Consider the following 18,905-nt stretch of genomic DNA (forward strand, 5'->3'; position numbering starts at 1 on the left):
TGAGACTCTTGTGGGAATACCAAATGCCAGGGAGGAGCCGCAGGGTGGGCTGACGTCAGCCACAGAGGAGAGGGACGGGTGGGGAGATGTTAGTCAAGTCCAACATGTTTCCAGTTAGAAGATGAATATATTCTGGGGACTCCAGTGTAGGGTGTGGCGGCTATAGATAATGACACTGGGCTATGTACCTGGAAGTTACTGAGAGAGTGAGTCTTAAACCTCCTCACCAAGGCAAAGAAATGGTAGCTCTGCAATGTGATTGAGGCATTTGCGACTCTGTGGAGACCATTTGGCAACATAGAAATTTCTCAGGCCAACAGGCTGTAGACCCTAAACTTACACAATGTTACATGCTAACTGTATCTCAATAAAGCTGAAGGGGAAAAAAAAAACATTTTAGTACAAAAAATTGAAAGGACATCATTTTTTTAAATCTTTTTTTTTTTTAAGATCTTATTTATTTATTCATGAGAGACAGAGAGAGAGGCAGAGACACAGGCAGAGGGAGAAGCAGGCTCCCTGCAGGGAGCCCGATGTGGGATCTGATCCCAGGAATCTAGGATCATGCCCTGGGCTGAAGGCAGACGCTTAACCACTGAGCCACCCAGGGATCCCAAAAGGACATCATTTTTAATGAAAGGCAATAATTCAAAATTTTAAAAAGCAGTTTACATGTTAAAAAAAAATAAGAAAGAAAGAAAAGCAGATTAGAAATTGCAGAAACCGCCCTGACTGTGGGGAAAAAGGAAGAAAGGAGAACTTTGCAAAAGCAGATGGCCAAATGCCAAGTATGAAAATCCTGGCGGATGGATGCAAGCGGTCCACGTGGGACGTGGGGAGGCTCTTCTCTCTTTCCCAGTGGAGATGACAAGCCCTAGGCCACCATCTCTTTACCAGGCCCTCACCCCATGGCCTGGCCCTGGGCACACCCAGGTCTGTCACCTTGGACGGTGGAGGGACAGAGGCAAGATGGGCGTGATGCCCCCCACCCCCAGCCTGAGACCTGGGCTGTTGGCCAGGCTCCGCCCCTTCCTCTGAGCTGTGTGACCTTGAGTAGGTCACTAAACATCTCTGAAATGTTTGTCTGTTTATATCTCAAGTGCCTCTCAAGGGTCCGGCACAAAAGCGATGCTTTATGCAGACGTGGTATAGAATGAAGGACAGTTCTGGCTGGACTGTGTTCTGTGCTGACAGAGAGAATGGAGAAACTGAGGCACAGAGCTGCTTAGGGTTACTCCGGTCATAAGAGGAGCACGGAGACACAATGGCAGATTTCATGCCACATGCTCCAGGCAGAATCCCCACTGGCATCTCTATTCTCTCTCCTGTGGACCCATCAAAGCCTTCTCTACATGCAGGTGTGTTTACCTGCCTAATAATCACCCAGAAAATACGTTTTCAAGAGAAATTAGGGGAATACAAAGAAGAGAGAAAATCACCCCAAATCCCAGCACCCCGCACCAACGTGGGGTGAGACGGCAGTGACCCCTCTGGGTGTTTCCAGGCATGTGTTCATACACACCCTTGTGGGTACATTTTCCATGAATAGGATCGAGTGCCACCTTAGCTTCAGGCCAGCACTATCCACACAACAAAAATTGTGCACATCTTTGTACAGCAATGAAACACACCTCCAGGGAAGCCCGGGTGGCTCAGCAGTTTAACATCGCCTTCAGCTCAGGGCCTGATCCTGGAGACCTGGGATCAAGTTCTGCATCGGGCTCCCTGCATGGAGCCTGCTTCTCCCTCTGCCTGTGTCTCTGCCTCTCTCTCTCTCTCTCTCTCTCTCTCTCTGTCGTGAATAAATGAATAAAATCTTTAAAAAAAAAAACCACACCTCCACCATCCTTTTTCCTGGCTGTATAATAGTCCATGGTGCCGACAGATCCTCATTTAATCAGTGTCCAGTTGGGGTAGAGATCAGTCGGTGTTTCTGCAGATACAAATACGGGCAGCAGGTGACACCCTTCTTGGAAACCCCCTGGGTGACAGGTGCTGGCTACTCCCAGGACGGCCTCCTTCCACCATCTGGTGGCTCCAGGCTTAGGAAATCCTTCTCAAAGGGGAGCCCAAATCTGTCTTCCAAGAACCTTCCCCACTGGTACCAGTTCTGCACTTGGGGTGACACAGATTGTCCACCCCTCAGTCCTGGCCACCTGACCCCAAAGCCCACCAGCATTTTCCCAGCCCTTGGCACACTCAGCCATTTGAGGGAAGGCCACCTCCCCCACTTGCCCTGGGAAGCCCCCCAAGTAGGTATGAAGTTTGCATGTTTAGAGGTCAAGAGCCCCAGCTTTAGAGCCAGACAGACCTGGATTCAGATCCCAGCTCCCATCACCTGTCTGAGCCTCACTGTCCTCTTCTGTGAAGTGAGCTTAGTGACAGTACCGACCTCAGGCCACCTCAAGGATTTCCCAGTGCTGTCCGTATAAACCACTGAGGTAAGGACTAGATAAGTGCTAGATGCTGATACTCTGCGCAATGGGGAGTCCCTGTCTGTGAGGATCCTGGAGACAAGCTCAGCGGGGCTGTGGGGCCCCATCAAGACACCCCAGCGCTGCCCGCCCCCCCCCCGACCCCACCCCTGGCCATCAAATGCCCAGGACAAACTCATCTCTCGTGGAGGGGAGGACCCCGGCAGCTCAGGGAGGAGGGAGGGCTGCAGATGCGGAGCCAGATCAATACATTATTTAACAGCAAGAATGCAGATGAGGAAAAATTAATGAAGGGGCTCCCTCTGCCCTCGCCCTCCCCAGCCCCCACTCTTCCTTGACTTCGCAATTGCTGACAAATTCTCCAGAAAATATCAAAACAGCCTCCGGCTGGAACCTGCCACAGCGATGCACCGTTATCTATTATTGATGTAAACCTTGACAAGTTCTCTTTTTAAGGAAGGAGAGCAGGGGAGAGAGCTGCTAATCTGTGTTTAAAGGGATAGATTCTCGTATCCCCCTCCCCAGGGCTGCAGCCAGAGGAGCACCTGCAAACTCTAGCCCCCTCCATCCATCCCCTTCCCCTAGCCGTGCAGGGAAGGGAGGCATAAAGACCTGGAGAGCGAAGGTCTGGAGGGGCTGATGCCTCTCACCAACTTCACCCAGATGGTGCCTCAGTTTCCCTTTGTGCACATTTTCCAGGCCAGCAATTACTGGCACATCCTGGGAACAGCAGGGCAGGGCGAGGAGGACGATAGGAAGCCAGAGAGCCTGAGCCTCCGCCTCAGGCAGCGGAGGAGAGGCATGCCTAAGGCAGAGGACCGTCTGCAGCGAACCAACCAACATCTCACCACGCCAGGACCCTAAGATCCGTTCTGCAAAATGGAGTGAGTTCAAAGCTGGGGATTTTAAATTTTTAACGCTGGAAATACCTCAATCATCTAGAAATCACTTGATGAACAGCTTGAGTTATCCAGAATATTGATGGGAAGTTAGAAAATGTTCCGAGAGGAGTCATCTCAAGGTTGCAAAACCCCAGCATCGAAGTGCATGCACTTGACCCACAGGGAAGTCCTCGGGTCCCATTACTCGTGTTCAAGGAGGTTTCTCACCAGCATGAGCTGTTCTTTTCTCTTCTTCTGGCAGGTTTGACACGGTGATACTTGGAAAGGGTGAAGGGGAGGGTAAGTCTTCATCAACAGCACCACTGGGCAGCAGGCAGCCAGACTGGAAGGAGGGTGGATAGCGCGGGATGAGGAGAGGCAAGAAGTGAAAAGGAAGAGCCATCTGGGGCCGTTTAGCGTGGGGGCAAGTGCCCTCGTGGGGCTTCCCATTTGTCAAGAGGCAGACATAAGTCTAACTTGCTTAAATTTAAAACAGTTCTAAAGAGCGCTTCAGGGAAATGGCATCTCCGAGAAATGTGAGATCACACGCTCCTCGCTGTGTTCACGGACGGTCACACTGGGCAACGGTCACACTGGGCAGAGATTGAGACTTGAAGCACGTAGCAGCCGGAGGTTACACAGTTGGATGTCTTCAGGGGAGCAGCCGGGCCCTATAAATGAGGGACACGGGAGGGGTGGGGTCAGAGGGGGTGGTGACTGGGACAAACCAGAGACCACCGGCTGAGTCTTGAAAAGGAAGGCGTCCCTGAGCGCCGGCCACCTAGCAGTGGAGGAATTGGGCCCACTTTTCAAAAGAAGACAAATTTTTAATTGAATTTTTAAGATGAGGTTTCCCAATTTGCAAACACGGACAACTAATTTCTAGTTTCTAAGACAGTGTGCAGGCCAGACAGCCTGTCCCTGGGCGGAGCCAGGCCTGAGAGCCTCCGTGGGGAGCCTCTCAGCTGGCTGAGAAAGCACAGGCCCGAGGAGGTTTGCTGACCATGTGGCCGGGGGCCCTGCTTAGTGGCCTTGAAACCCCTGGGTGTCTTTTCTAAATCAAGGGTCTGGGGCACATGATGATAATATCAACTTGGCCTTGCTTGTACTAAGTCCTGCACATGCTGTGGTGTGAGGCCCCCAGGAGAGCCCTGTGCTCTTCTGCTTCTGTCCGGGGTGAGATACGGGCTCAGAGGAGTCCAGCAACTCTGTAGGCTCACACAGCCTACTTTTTTTTTTAAGATTTTATTTATTTATTCATGAGAGACACAGAGAGAGAGAGAGAGAGAGAGGCAGAGACACAGGCAGAGGGAGAAGCAGGCTCCATGCAGAGAGCCTGATGCGGGACTCCATCCTGGGACTCCAGGATCACACCCTGGGCTGAAGGCAGGAGCTCAACCGCTGAGCCACCCAGAGGTCCCCAGAAGGTTCTTTAGAAAGCACTGACTCCGGGTTGAGGGCAGGCAGGTCACACTGAGGCTAGAGCAGCCCCCGCAGGAAGTCAATCCCTGAAGACCCCTAGGAGCAACTCAGGAAAAGCTGAGTGGGGAGCTGGCACCCCCAGTCCTGCTGACTCCACACCCGAGGTCGGAATGATCGTTATCCTGGGCAAGGACTTTAAGCAACCGTGTTCCCCCTGTCAACCCTGAGGGGTCACTCCCCAGGAGAGGGGCTGGGAGCTGGAACCCAGTGTTCCCTGTCCCTGTACCCCTCCTGGGCTGAAGGCCTCATAAAGGTCTGGCTCCGTGGCCCCTGTCAGCTCCAAGAGCTCCGGGGGATGGGCAGGGGGCACACGGCTGCACCTCAGCCCATGCATCAGTCAGTGGGGTACCATTCACTGCTTCCTTCCAGACATATTGATCAAGCCCCGCTCTGGGCCAGGGACCCAGCTGTAAGCCCGGCAGATGGGGCCCGGGGAGAACTGTTGGTTTGGCAGGAGATATAGGTATTCAGCACATAATCATTTAATTGCAGATATGAAAAAGTGCTTTGGGGACATGGAATATTTGAGAAATGAGAGGCCTCAGGTGGTACATTTTCTGGAGAACTTGAAAGAATACTCTAAGAAGGTGGGGGGGGGAAGGATAACTGACATCTCTCTGAAACGTACCACCGTCTTTCCCCTGTGGATACACCTGTCAGCGATGTGGCCCAACCTTTGACCTCTGATGTCTCTGGGCCATGAGGTGCTAACCCCATTCTTTTGTTTCAGTTTCTCACCAGTTTTTTGGTTCCACATCTCTTTCCCCTCCACCTGACCACTGGTACTCTTCTCTCGGGGGAAGAGGCCTGGCTCCTAGAGTGGCCCCAACCCCCTGCTCTGCTACACATCTGGGGCTGGTGCCCAGGAGGCTGGGCGAGGACCTCCAGACAAGTCCCTCCAGGCTCAAGTAGAGCAGGGGAGCCCAGGGTCCTGGAAACTAACCAGAGCTGCACCGTTCGAGACCCGAGCCCCAGGTCCCGCAGCTGACGGTGGGCCATGGCCTTAGGCACATCCAGCCCCATCTCTGAGCCCTGGGCTCTCCTCCTGGAAAGGGAGAGAATGGATCAGATACTGTCTGAGGCCCCTTGCTGCTCTGCCTTCCAGGCCCTTCCTTGATTTCTAAAAGGGGTCTCGGGCTTCTCACGCTGCCTTCCTGGACTGGGTTGCTGGCACTCTGGGCGCAGAGCGGATGCCCCACAGGAATACTGGCATGAACAGCCCGCGAGCTGCCGCAGGAAGCACAGGCCTCACTGACGTTCTCAAATGATGCTCGCGGTAGGGCTGGCACCGGCCCCGTGGCCGTGGCCCAAGGCTGCAGGCACCCCGTGGGGATGTGCCATCCTGCCACTCTGTGGGGAACTGCGGATGCTCTGTCCTTGTCCGGGGCCGGGGCAGAGCTGAGGCTGGCGGGGGACTCCCGGGGTGCCTTGGTTGAGTTCCTATGCGGTTTTCATACCCCTGGAGAGTGAGCTGAGTGCGGCGGCCTTTAAAGCTTGCACCGGGGAACCTAACAGCTCTGGGTTCAAGTCCTACTCTCTCACCTGCTAGCCAGCAGCCCCTGGCAGTGACATGACCTATAGACTCCGTTTTTTCATTTGCACGAAGGGGGCGCCCACCACCCAGGGTTATTGTGGGGCTACATGAGATCTTCGCACCCACTAGTGTGTTTGGCGTGTATAAGTGCTCAGTAAATAAAGTCTGCCTATTGAAATGATTAAATTGACCAATCAGTCTCCTGGTTTCAAGGTCAGTGCTGAGAACTCACTGGCAGCTTTGGGGAAGGCCCTCACCCTTATGATGTGGGAAGGGTGGCCGTCCCAACGGTCTCCCAGGTCTCTCAGAAGCTCGCATTCTGTGACCTGTGCCAGCTGTTCCTCTCCTGTCCCTTCTCCTTCTGGTACTAGATTGTGGCTTTCTGGAAGGCAGGATAGCCCTGCCCATGCTGCCCAGCAAACAGTGGGTCCCCATCAGGACTGGCGGTCAGAAGTAGGTGGAGCTGCAGGTGGGGAGGTGAGCGTGACTTGGCTGGGACAGGAGAGATGGGCAAGGTCACCATGATGAAGGGGGCACCAGAAGAAAGGTCATCCTTGCCCCTAGGCCAGCGGTCATTCCTCTGAACAATTGGACCCAACTTTCAGATAAGCCAGAAAAGCTCCCTGGATTTAAGAGCTTATGGAGAGTTTAATTAAAGAACCTCATTGTTACTTTTGAAAAAAATTAAAAATCCCTCTGACTTCATTGATTCTCCTTTGAAAGATGTTTGCTCACTCAGGCCTAGAGGGAGGAAGGGGACTCACATAAGGACATGCTTGGGCAAGAGGCCCGGCTGCCTGGATCTGCAGTCTGGTGACCAAGCCCTGCCACTCAAGAGGGGTTCACCTCCTCGAAAGATGACTGTATTCAAAGAGGCCTGGAGATCTTACTGGCCAGTCCCCAGGGCCCAGCTGGCCAGCCTGCCTTCTCCTGCTGTCATTCTGTCTGTCCTCTCTCCCCAGGGGAAGCTGGGGTGGCCACAGTGACATAGCAAACAGTCTGGGCCCTGGGCGAGGAGCCCGGGACAGTGAGCCCTGTCTGCTGCTGGGAGTCTCCTGAGACCTCACAGATGGCCCAGCTGACCTCGGCATGGTGGGAGTGCTGGCCCAGTGAGGCTGGGCTCCCAGACAGCACCACTGCACCCCCAAGTTATAGAGGTATGGGGCAAGGCCGCTACTCCCAGCCCCCTGCCTGACTCTCCCCTTGGCACCCTTTCCACCACTGCTACCTGGGCTGCCCTGGGGCCCCAAGCTGTGGGGTTGGCCATTTGACTCCCTGTGCCTCTGGAGATGGAGCTATCTGTAAGATGAGGGCTTTCATGAAGTCATAGGGAGAGGCCATGGGGCACTTGGGGTGCCAGGGGGGACTTCGCATGTAAAAAGTGGCAACCCTTGGGTATGGGGGGACATTGGAAGATGTGGGGCATCTCTGGGACATCAGGAGCCAAGAAGCAGCCAGACTCTGAACAGGGAAGAATCTATGATCTGGAAACCAGGCCACAGGCCCCTAGCTCCTTCCCTCCCTGAGAAAAATGGCAGCTCATGAACCCCAAATGGACCCAGTGTCCTTTTTTTGGTCCAATCACCTGGGAGAGCAAGTTGAATCAGTCCTTCTTACCGCCTGCCTGGTCCCAATCAGCTGGGGACACAGGCAGAACCCTTGGCTGGGAACCCAACCCTGAGATGAGGGAAATGGGGTTCCCAGAGGCTTTCCTCAAACAGGAAGTCACTCCCAAGGAGTCCCTGACAAGTGGCATCTGTCTGTGGCTGGGGAGTCTGGAAGAATGGGGGAGGGGCATGGCTAGCCCAGTTCAGCACCTTGGACAAGGCATCCGGTTTCTGATTTGGTAAAAGGGCATCATAAACCACCTGCCCTGCAGCCCTGCCTTCCTTTTTTTCTTTTCTTTTCTTTTCTTTTTTTTTTTTTTTTTGCATTCTTAAAATTTAAATTCAATTTGCCAACATATAGCAGAACACTCAGTGCTCATCCCATCAAGTGTCCTCAGTGCCTGTCACCCAATCACCCCATCCCTCCACCCACTTCCCCTTCTGCATCCTTTTGTTTCCCAGAGTTAGGAGTCTCTCATGGTTTGTCTCCCTCTCTAATTTCTACCCTGCCTTCCTCTCAGTGTTCCCCGCAGTGAGGCCAGCAAGGGGACACCACATGTCCAGAAGTGGGGCTCCCTCCCTTGGACTCCTTGCCAAGAGCAGGCTATCAGCTGTCTACCCGAGGCAAGGACTGAAGCAGGCCTTCACATACGAAGCTGTTCTAAATATGCAGGTTTAATTTTTATTCAAATATGGTGAGGCCGATGGATGGGAGGCAACTGCGCTGAAAATCTAGTTTGCTATGCTCCCAGATCCCAAGAGGAGGGAGCAGGCCATGGCATGCAGGGCCACACGGGGAAGCACCGGGGTTAGGCAGGAAGCAGAGAGGGTGAGGGAAAAGCATAGGCAGGATGCTTCCTGGTGGTTTCTGTGGGAAAGACAAGGCAAGGCAGGGTAAGCAGGTTTAGGATTGACTAGTTTAAATCATTTCAGTGGGCTACGGGGCACAGGAGGCTATGTGGCTGCCCCCAGTTATCTGGTACTTGGCCCTGGGGTGATGGGCGCAGGTAGATAGTGGCCCAGAGCACAAAAGCCAGATAAGGGAGTCTGAGGGCAGGGACTGGGACTAGGTTTGCATATGAAGGGCATGACTGTGGGCACATCCTTTATTGTCTCCAGGACTTGGCTAACCCCAGGAGGGGCAGTCCCTCTAGGGTCAGCCAGCCCCAAGTAGACAAAGTATCCACAATACATAAAATCAAAAGGCACAATTATATTTTATATCCACAATACAGAAAGTTGGAAGTCTGGACAGAGAAGCCACAGGGCCCAGCTCCAAGACAGCAACTGACCCCTCAGAGGGTCCCATTTGATCCCCTAAAGAAGGGCTGAGGTGCCCTGAGGAAGGATGCTGGCACAGAGCAAGTCAGCGCAGTGTCCATCCCCAAGGCCCACTCCCTCCACCTGACACACTCTCGTTCAGCTTTCAGTCCTGGCCTGTCTTCCCCACCGGAGTGGCCTGGTCTGGCAGTGCCCAGGCCAGTGAGGGGAGCAGAGGCTGGCAAGGGCAGCTGTCTGACATGCTTCATGTAACCCAGCTGGTGGCAACAGGGGCTCAGGAGTCAGACCTGGCTCTGAGACTGAGCTTCATAGCTGGGGCACCTGACATAAATTACCTAATCTCTTTAGACCAGTTTCCCCATTTGCCAAATGGGACTACTGAGAGCACCATCTTCTAGGGGTGTGCTTGGGTGAAGCGAGATGGGACTTGCAAAACTCTTAGCACATGGCTTAGAGGCTGCCCTCAGTAAGAACTAGGTAATAATAGGATCATTTATAGGCCCTTTATGATCTGCCCACTCACCCTCCAGCCTGGACTTTCCATGGCTTCTTCATGCTCTACACTGTCATTTGCCCCCAGACCTTTGCACATGCCGTTCCCTTTGCCCAGGATGCTTCCCTGCTCTGCTTCCCTGACTCCTTCCCTGGCTAACTCCCACTTTAGCTCGGATGTTCTCTCCACCAGGATGTCTTCTCTGCCCCCCACCCCTGGCCTGAAGAAGTGTCCCCTTCAGAGATACCCAGCACATTCTGTCCCCACCCCCAACAGGGTACTCATTGGCCACACTGGATTGTAACCGCCTGCTTTCCCAGTGAATCAGCTAGACTCAGAGGTCCTGCGTTTTTTTCGTTCCCTGTGGCGGCCGCTGCTGGGCTCCTAAAAACAACAGAAAATGTATCCTCTACAGTTCTGAAGCCCAGAAGCTCAATTGTCAGTCTCACTGGGTCAAAATCAAGGTGTCGGCTGCACTCCCTCCTCCCTCTAAGGAAGATCTGCTCCCTGCTTCTTCTGGTGCTGGTGACCAGCAGCGGTCCTTGGCTTCTGGTGGACGTCACTCCAGCTTCTCATCCCCTTCTTTGTGCACCCCACATCCCCCTCTGCCTGTCTCATAAAGATACCCATGATGACATCTAGCGCCCACCTGGATGGCTCAGGGTCATCTCCTCATCGTTAAGATCCTTAACATAACCACATCTACAAAGACCCTTTTTCCAAATAAGATGTCATTCAGTCTTTAGCCATATAAGGTAATATTCACAGGTCCCAGGGATTGGGAAGTGGATACAGGTTCTCTCTCACTTTTCAAAAGTTCATGTTACGCCACTTCACTTTTACAAAAATGCCTGTGTTTGCACCTGGTTTCACTAAGTGAAAAAATTCAAAAAGGATTTTTGCTCTTACTAAAAAAAAAAAAAGCAAAAAGCAAAATAGCACCCAGCATATATTTTTTAGTGAGCCATTATAGAGGCAACGCACACTCAGCAGCGAGAGTGGCCCCACCGAGCCCCTTCTCCAGGACCTACACTCAGCAGCCCAGCATCAAGCTGCCGTAGCTTTGAACTGCGTCCGTGAGCATCTGTGCTTTATCTCAATTTATTTCATGTATCCATTGCCAAGATATACCTCAAGGTATCAGAAGAGCCTAAGAGATTGTTTTTTGGGTCTGGAAATGCCCACAAAATTTTCCATGTAAATTGATGGTAATTGTTTCTTTACCTTACACCATCATGGCTTTTGAAAAGTTTCATAGGAACACACCACTTTGAGAGAGCAGAGGAAGCCCGTGTGTCTTTGCAGGGCCCCAGCTTCAGCTGACCACAGGACTCACAGGGCTCAACACATACCTATTGTCGGGCTGGGTTGAGGCCTTGAAGGGCAGGGTGGCAAAGACTTTCCCCTCAGCCAGGCTGGATGGTTCAGGACTCATGGCCTCATAAAACTGGAAAGAGCATTTCATTCAAACCCCACCCCCATTCTCCTCTTCTTTTGAAATGCAGACAGGGACAGGCCCAGGCTGACAAGCTCATTTGTGCCCACCCTACCAGAGAGCAGATTCACAATTTTGCCAGCCAGAGGCGACACAGGCCCTGTCCATCATCCCCCCATGGGTGCCACTGGGTCCCGGCAACAGAGAAGGGGTGAGGAGAGCCTTCCCTGGCCACTCGCACTGGCCTCCTCGCAGCTGCTGGTTTCCGAACCCCACTTTTGTGACTTCACTTTGGAATATTGATTGTATTCCCTGCTGGCCTTCCTTTTGTTACTCAGGTTTTTGTTCAGAAGAGTCCTCCCTGAGGCAGCCTAGGTCACCTTCACATCCCGCCAGCCCTGCCAGAGGGTCTCCTGGCTGCAGAGAAAGGCCGAGAAGAAAGGCAGGACCCTGGGGAGACCCCAGTCGATAGGGGTCTTTCTTCTGGCACAGCAGCAGCCCAGCGGTGGCCCTGGCTTCCAGGCAGAGGTGGGGAGGCGCTCCGATGCCTTGTGAGGCTGTGGCTCTGCAGGCCAAGAGGCAGAAAAAGAGCTGGCCCCTGCAGAGGACCAGAGCTGGGGCAGAGCTCACTGGGCCACAGGAGCTTCGGCCCTGGCCAGGTGGGAGGGCAGAGCAAGAGCCAGGGTCTGAAGGCCCAGTGCCCTCGGGATAAAGTCAGGCTCCTGCTACGGCAGTTGGCTTCTGGGGCCTCAGGTTATGAGTTCTGGAACCAGGCAGGCCTGGGTGACCTTCTGGGGCAAGCTACTCCACCTCTGGCCTCAGTTACCATGTCTGTAGAATGGGGCTAATAACAGGGCTTTTCTATAGACTACAGGAGAAAGGACTCAAATGATAAGGTACTCAGCTCACTGCAAGATCTACTGTCCCTTGTTACTATGACAATAACATCACCAACTTTGCTGCTCCTCCACGCACACTCTGCTCCCTGGCACTGAACTTCCCTCTGCCCCTGGAAACTCTCATGCCCTCCCACTCTTCTGGGCGTATGCACATGCTGTGGAATCCTCTCCCTGATCCCCTTACCCAGCTCAGTGTCACCTGCTCCAGGAAGCTCTCCTGGGTTGGGCGCTCAAGCTTCCTGCCCCACCATGTGGCCCCTGGAGCCGGTGCTTCCTGCAACCCAGCACTTCTCAAGGTGGATTGATTGGTTGTGGTTGGCTGTCTGTCTCTCCCACTGGGCCCTGAGCTCCCCACAGGTGGGAGCATCTGTCTTGTGCGCCCCTGTATCTCTGGCACCAGGTGCCCAAATGAATGACACTGTGGATCACAAATTAATAAGCTTGGCAAAGTGCAGAACAACATCCCAAGTGTCAGGACTGATTATGACCAAGTAAGGGCTGACAAAAGTCCCAGGCGCTTTGAGGTAGGGGGGTTGGAGAGGACAGCCTTGTGCTTGGGGTTTTCAGGGGAAGTTAAGATACTTCCTGAGAGAGTGGATTGTTTCCCACGAGGCTCAAGAGTCTGCGTCACCAGCAAACTGGGAGTCAGGTCCCAAGTCCCCCGCCTCTTCCCTCAAGGCTGATGGGCTCCCCTTTGATAAATAGTACAGAGGACTTTTGAGGGAATTCACTGTGATGCTCCAGTAGCATCATGACCCTAGCACAAGGTCTGGCATGGAGCAGGTGATCAATTTTTTAAAAGCAACAAATGTTAATTTTTTTAAAAGACACTGTAAATCAAAAGTATGTTTTACATCTTCTCCTTGAACTTCTTTAGCCGACGACCCCTAATATGCAGTTCATAATTTCTTCCCCCACAACATTATCTTCAAAATAATGCATTCAATTTATAATTTATTGGGAGGTTTTTTCCCCCTGAAACAGACATCTTCAAGTTTTGATCTAAAGGATACAATCAACAAAATTAATATTTAAACCCAAAAAACTCCAGCTTTGGTGACTGATCTCAGGGATTTGAATTGACAGCAAGACTTTTAGACTTTCTAGGCTTTGCATGAGGCACTGCATTTTATATGAATCTCATGGGCCACGGAGGCCAGGAAAAGTGTCTCCCCCAACGCCCTCACCCCCCAGCCAGAGTGCTCAGCGAGGAAAGGTGCTGTTAGTTATTACTCAGGGATGACAGACATGAGCCAGGACAGTAGTGGGCAGATGGGGAGCTCTGGTCCCTCTCCTGAAGGCTCTCATCACTGAAGAGTCCAGCCTCCTCCCCATGGAGCCACACCAGCCTCAGAAACCTCTCATTGTGTCTTGATCCAGACCCACTAGGCGGAATGTTCCACTCTATCTACAGTTTTGTCCATTTTTTTTTAAAGCATATCCCCATAAAATGGCTGAGGACGGTGCCTGACCCGTGGTCATGCTCAGTAAATGTATGTTGAATGAATGAATGAATGAATGAATGAGTCAAAGTTGACATGCAAGAGGAAGGCTTTTGCCAAGCGTGCCAAAAATGGCAAGTTTTGTTTTATTTATTTTTTATTTATTTATTTTTTTTATTTTTAGGCAAGTTTTGTTTTAAAGTCATCATTACCTCTGGGACACCAGGGTGGTTCAGCCAGTTGAGCATCCGACTCTTGGTTTTGGTTCAGGTTGTGATCTCAGGGTCATGAGATCGAGCCCACATTGGGCTCCATGCTCAGCACAGAGTCTGCTTCTCTCCCTCCTCCTCTGCCTCTTCTCTTGCCCTCTCGCTTTCTAAAATCAATCAATGAATCTTTTAAAAACTAAAAGATAGATAAAGTCATCGTTACCTCTAACACACAATGTATTTCATCTCTTTGGGTTTTCCTACATGTACCTTCAAATGTGTGTATGAAAACTGAGGTTAAAAAAATAAACAGCAACCAAACTGTCCTTCGGTAGATGCATGGATAAACAAACTGTGGTCTGTGGTCCTGTCAATGGAACGTGACTCTGAACTATGGAGCCATGAAAGTTGCACGTGTGTTACTAAGTGAAAGAAGCCAATCTGGGAAGAGTACTTACTATCTGATTCCAACCGTGTGACATTCTGGAAAGACAGCGCTATGCAGACGGTAAAAAAGATTCCTGGTTGCCAGGGGTTAGGGAAGAGGGAGGGATGAATTAGGGCAGTGAGGCTACTCTGGGTGATGTTATAAGGGTGGATTCATGTCACTACACATTTGTCCAGAGCCACGGAATGTACAGCAGCAAGAGTGACCCCTGATGTAAAGTATGGACTCTGGGTGATAATGACGTGTCACTGTAGGTTCGTCAATTGTAACAAATGTACCTACCACTCCAGAGCGGATGTCCACAGTGGGGCAGGCGAGTGTGTGTGTGTGACAGGGTATATGGAAAATCTCCAGACTTTCTGCTCAGTTTGGCTGTGAACCTAAAACCACTCTAAAACAAAACAATTAAATCTGGATTTTTTAAAAAAAAACAGTTCTTACTCTTATTTTCTAGCCAAAATTGGAATAAGTGTAGGAACTCTTGCTCCATCTCAACAAACTACCTAAGTCCCCTCACATTTGGGGAAACGTGTGCTCCCCTGCCTGGGGTGCCCTGCAGCTGTCCCCTGTCCCTTTTTTAAAGTGCGGCTCCTTGTTCAAAATATGAAACATTATGGCTTCATCCCAGGTCCATGTGCTGGGTCCCCTCTCCCTTCACAGCACAGATATTGGTCTAAGTGTGATATGTTTGTTTACTTGTTCTTCTAACAGCTTTGTTGAGGAATAATTGACATACACATATTTAAAGTGTTCACTTTCGGGGCACCTGGGTGGCTCAGTTGTTGAGCGTCTGCCTTCAGCTCAGGTCATGATCCCAGGGTCCTGAGATCGAGTCCCATATCAGGCTCCCCGAGTGGAGCCTGCATCTCCCTCTGCCTGTGTCTCTGCCTCTCTCTGTGTGTCTCTCATGAATAAATAAATAAAATCTTTAAAAAAATAAATCAAGTGTTCAGTTTGATAGTTTTTATGCCTGTGAACCCATCGCTATCATCAAGATAGTGAACATACCTGTGATGGGCTGAATTGTGCTCTTCCAAAAATTCATAGGCTGGAGTCCTAACCCCCAAAACCTCAGAAATATGACCAGGTTCAGACACAGGGTCTTTAGAGAAGTGATTCAGTTAACATGAGGTCACTAGAGTGGATCCTAGTCCAACATGAGTGGTGTCTTCATAAAGAGAGGAGCCCAGGACGTAGACTCGTACGTACGGAGGGATGACCGTGTGAAGACTCAGGGAGAAGGGGCCAGCTGTATACCCAGGAAAGGGGTCTCAGGAGGGACCTCTGTCTGTTGTTCAAGCCACCCAGTGGGTGGTGCCGTATTACAATGGTCCAGCAAACAAAGAGGATGCCTCTCATCCCCCCCGAAGTTCCCTCTGCCCCTTTGTGGTCCCTCCCAGCCCCCAACATCCCCAGAGAACAACTGACCCGCTTTCTTTCCCAGACTTCTTTTCCTCAGCATCATTATGTTGTGTGTGTCAGTAGCTCAGTCCCTTTTTTTCCTAAGCGCTAATCCAGTGGATTGATCTGCCATAATTTTTAAATTAGTGATAGCCAAAACCTGGGGAAAAAATCCAGATGTCCATGAAGAGATGAATGGATATTTCCCTGTGACTAATTTCTTTTTCCTACTTGGAGCAGACACTGCATGAGAGCAGGCACTTTGTTTATGGCTATACCCACAGCATCCAGGAGCCCATGCCCGGCGCACAGTAGGCCTCAATAAATAGTGACTGCATTAATGATTTAAAGGCTCATTCCATGGAGAGGACGTGGCCTGACCCCTGCAAGCAGGGACACAGGTATGGGGTGCCTGGGTGGCTCAGTGGTTGAGCATCTGCCTTCAGGTCAGGTCATGATCCCGGGGTCCTGAGATCAAGTCCCACATCAGGCTCCCCGCATGGAGAGTATGGAGCTTGAGCCATTGCTGCGTCCCCAGCCACAACCTCATTCTCTAAATGGCAGGCCTATTGCCTCACATCCCCCCTGTCCACCATCATCCCCCACCCTGGGAGGATCTAGTTCTGGATCAGACACAGTATTTACCCCTCTGGGAAGCTTTCCTGGCTGTTCCTGCCTGGGAGAAATTCCCCTTCACTTATGCTTCTAACCCTGTGGTCCAGCTGGTTGGTTGCCCACTTGCTGACCTTCTTATTCATTCAACAAATAGTCACTGGGCACCTGTCATGGGCACTGCGTTGGACACTGGGGCAGACAGACACGGAACTCACAGTAGAGTGGGGAAGCAAAAATCAAACGAATACTATATCAATCCTTCACTTAGATCAGCTATCCTGTGCCAGGAAGGGCCAGGGTCCTGGTGGAGGAACTTAGTTACCTTTGAGGGCTGTCTTAGGGGTGCCCACCTGGTCAAGACAAGGGTTGAAAAGAGACCAAGCGCTGTGGGATGGAGTTGGGGGGCAGGTTTATGTGCATGTGCAGAGGCTTAGGAGAACAAAAGCGTGGCCCGTTGCCATGGTTACGGGAGGGTCTGTGTGGCCTGGGCTCAGCAAAGGAGCACCAGGGAGGCCCAGGGCAAAGATGGGGATTTTGTTCTAAGCCACATCTCTCTCAGTTTATGCTGCAGTCTCAGCCGCACCCGGAACTGAGCCTGTATCTCTTTCTGGCCAGGATTCACTTTTGTGTGTTGGGATCCTTGATTTCCTTCCACTGCCTATGCCCCCAATGCACCCAACACTATGTGGTCCATATTACGCAGATAATGGACATTTCTGGATTGATGGGTTGCTGATGCGGATTGATCAGCTCATTCTTATGCAGGGGAGGGGAGACTTCGTCAGGAAGGGCACTGCATCCTTTGGGGACAGTGGCATCTGAAGAAGTCCCCACAGAGAGAATGAGACTCTCCTTCAGAGCTGGGCTGGTGGAGAGTTGACTCACAGGCAAAGTGGTGTTCCTGGCTACACCACTCTATTCCCAGGGGAATTAGGGGTTATTAAAAATAATCCAATGTGCTGGTGTGTAAATTCACCCTCTTACTTATATACCTTGAGAACTGCTTAAAGTGTAGAATTTATTCCAATAACCTGGGTTTATCCTGCATTCAAAGGAGAGGGTTGGGAGCAGAGGCCAGAAAAGGATAAGGGAAAAAAAATGTATGTCTATATGATGCTCATTTTCCTTTTTGACATGGGAGTATCCCCTTCCTCTCTCACTTGTTCATAACACATCCTGTCCCACCAGACCCCAGTGTCCCATCCCCGCAACACCACACGGTCGCGTCGTTGCTGTGTTCTCTGAGAAATACCACAGCTCTGGGCCAGGGAAGGGATCAATGATGTCATAGGGGGACCGTGTGGGAAACCCCAGAGGGAAAGGTAGGGCTGCCAATCCAGACTTCATAGAAAACCTGGGAACACCAGAACTGGATGTGGGGGTGGGGGATGCCTGAGACTCGAGAAAGGAAGTCTTAGATTGAAAACAATGACAAGAACAAAAAAAGAATTCAGCACCCAATTGGGAAGAGGTAAATTGAACTTACCAGCTAAAAATATAAATAGGTTCAAGACAGGTTTTCATAAAATATTTAAAACTAAAAGGGATCTCAGGAATTATGTAGTCTAGTGGTTTTAAACATTTGTTTGGTTAATTTTAGCAGCAAACGTCTTTTTTTCAGAATAAAATGCATAAGGCTTATTAAAGGTGCTTTGGCAGGAGTGGGGAGGAGGGCTTGACACCACGGGACCCCACGCCTGCTGCCCTGACCCCCAAGACCAAAAAGCACTGATATTCTTCTACTCCCTTCCACAATAGGGGAAGAAGCAGAGGTTGAGGGGGGTAATGGGAGTCCCTCATGGTGCAGGTGACATCGAACCCCCCAGCATGATGATAGCAGTACAGATGGGGTGACACCATGTGTGCACAGTGCCTCAGACCTTCCAGGGGGCCACTGAGAGTTGCCCTGCCACTGAGTGGGGGCTCTGTGGCCAGACTGCCTGAAATGGGGTAAGGGAACCTCAACCTGGCTCCTGCAACTTGGACAGGTCAGCTTACCTCTTGGTCTCCTCCTCTGTCCAGTGGGTGTAATGACAGTACCTATGGTGGCAGGTGATGGTATGAAAGAAGGGCTCAGTGCATGTGGAGCAAACCGCAGGACACCCAGCACCTGCTCAGGAGCTGAGAGACCTCATGGCGGTTGTCATTCTTCTCACCTTTTCCCTCTTGGCCTTCTCGAGGGGGCAGCTGTGAGGATTATGTAGGAAAGAATGCTTCGGAAGCACAAGCCGGGGTCCAGCCCAATGGAATACAGTTATTACCGTTAGTGTCACCATTGCTAATGCCATTACTAGAACTAAGCCTCCCTGGTGACCCACAAGCTCCCTGGTGACCCACGAGGTGTTGATTGCCATTTTACAGGTGTGGAAACTGAGGCACAGGGGGTTGAATGAGTTTCCCAAAGTCTCAAAGGTAGTGAGTGAAAGAAGCCAAGTGGTCCTTGGACTTCCTCCCCAGGGCTCAGCCTGCCACACCACGGTCTGAGGTGCAGGAACAAGTGGGCTCTGGAGAGTGAGACTAGAGATGGGCGGACCCCTGTCTGCTCCTGTCCCTGCGCCCTGTGTGGGGCGCGGGTGCTGTCCTGCGGGACTGTGCTGCCCTCTAGTGGCTCCGCACGAAGGCTGCTGGCCAGCAGCCAGGTGGTCGAGAGGGGCGCTCCACGCTGCCCATCTCCTCCTGGAGCTTCGGACTTGTCACCCAGCGCTGTAGGGGAAAGACCACACGAAGGCCCCTGCTCAGGACC

The 18,905-nt window shown here is 51.7% G+C and overlaps 1 long non-coding RNA gene across 1 annotated transcript; it reads right to left on the reverse strand.

Annotated features, from left to right (window-relative positions):
- Window positions 1-8,648: 8,648 nt before the first annotated feature.
- Window positions 8,649-18,454, reverse strand: LOC111097551. Its single transcript, XR_005364078.1, has 3 exons — window positions 18,161-18,454; window positions 11,066-11,160; window positions 8,649-8,807 (listed from the first exon to the last, which is right to left on the reverse strand). It is a non-coding gene; the product is annotated as an uncharacterized LOC111097551 (long non-coding RNA).
- Window positions 18,455-18,905: the final 451 nt, after the last annotated feature.

The sequence above is a fragment of the Canis lupus genome, chromosome 9 (assembly GCF_011100685.1).
Source record: "Canis lupus familiaris isolate Mischka breed German Shepherd chromosome 9, alternate assembly UU_Cfam_GSD_1.0, whole genome shotgun sequence".
NCBI classification, from domain to species: domain Eukaryota; kingdom Metazoa; phylum Chordata; class Mammalia; order Carnivora; family Canidae; genus Canis; species Canis lupus.